Below are 1389 nucleotides of genomic sequence, written 5' to 3'. Positions count from 1 at the left end.
CAATCATCAAGAGAAGAATCGTCCACGTTATCTAATAACCAAAATAACTTTATAACTAAAATAAATCCGCAACCATCGAAACTAAATCCAAATAGCAAACTTGCTACCATCGGAACTAAATCCAAATATAAAATTCAACCCAATAATTAATTCAAGCAAACTTCATATAACTAAATCCAAATCAACAAATTATATCCAATCATTAACCAAATAAAAACTATATCCCTATTCAAACTATATCCAAATTTAATCAAATCTTGCGAAGGACCAGTGAGTCTAGAACACCAGATAAACTAAATCAATATGCCAAGAGAATCAAATAAACTAAACCAATACCTCGAAGGGACAATATTCCTAAAGCACCAAATAAACTAAATCAATCTCCGTGAAGCGTCAATGTGCCTAAAATACCAAATAAACTAAACCAATCCCTCAAAGGGACAATGTGCCTAGAGTACCAAATAAACTAAACAATTCTTCGTAGGGCCAATGTGCCTAGAGTACCAGATAAAATAAAACAGAAGACGGAGAAATATACATACGTGCCTATGGCTACCCCCATCATCAACACGAGAAAATGAAAGAAAGATGAAAGGAGAAAAAGAAAAAAATATTATTATCAAGGAATCAATATCATCAAAGCGAGACCGAGAGTAGTGTGTATTAAAGTCCCAATGAACTTCATGCTATTTATACCACTCATATTTTTTCAGGTTGTTCCGTAACCTGAAGGTATCAGTGCACTTAACTAATACCTTCACGTTACAAATATAGTTCATTGGTTATAGATGTGGATATAATTTAGTTTTATACATCTTACTAAACCTGGCAAAATATGGATTTGGTTTGGTTTTGCATCGTTAATATGGATTTGGTTTGGTTTATGAACCAAAACCATATTCTAACCATATTTTATTAAATATGGATTCAATTTGGTTTGGTTTTATATGGATTTGGATTGAAATATTGATTAACCATATTTGTAATACATACTTAAAATAAATATTTTTATTTCATAAAGTTTGTTTAATATTTTATAATTTGTTGGAAATTTATATTATCTGTTGATATTAATTTGATATATCGACCTTAGACAAAAAATTGATATTTACAATTCTAAGAAATTGGTGGTCATTTATATTTTATGTCGAGTTGGTAAGCAGTAATTTTCAAATTTTAATTATAGTAAAATTAACAATTAACAATATTGTAATAATTAGCAGTACCTAATCATGTTTTATTTTATTTGGTCTTTGACCGTAATTCTATGACCGGTCTATTTTCTGCAATATATACACACACTGTTTGTAAGTAAGCAGCAGCACATCAGGCATACTAATTATTTTAGAAGTAGGAGACAAAAGAAGCGAATCTATAAATCTGGTTCAC

The sequence above is a fragment of the Apium graveolens genome, chromosome 3 (genome assembly GCF_009905375.1).
Source record: "Apium graveolens cultivar Ventura chromosome 3, ASM990537v1, whole genome shotgun sequence".
Taxonomy (NCBI): Eukaryota; Viridiplantae; Streptophyta; class Magnoliopsida; order Apiales; family Apiaceae; genus Apium; species Apium graveolens.
The sequence above is the reverse complement of the archived record's forward strand: the minus strand, read 5'-3'. Positions refer to the sequence as shown.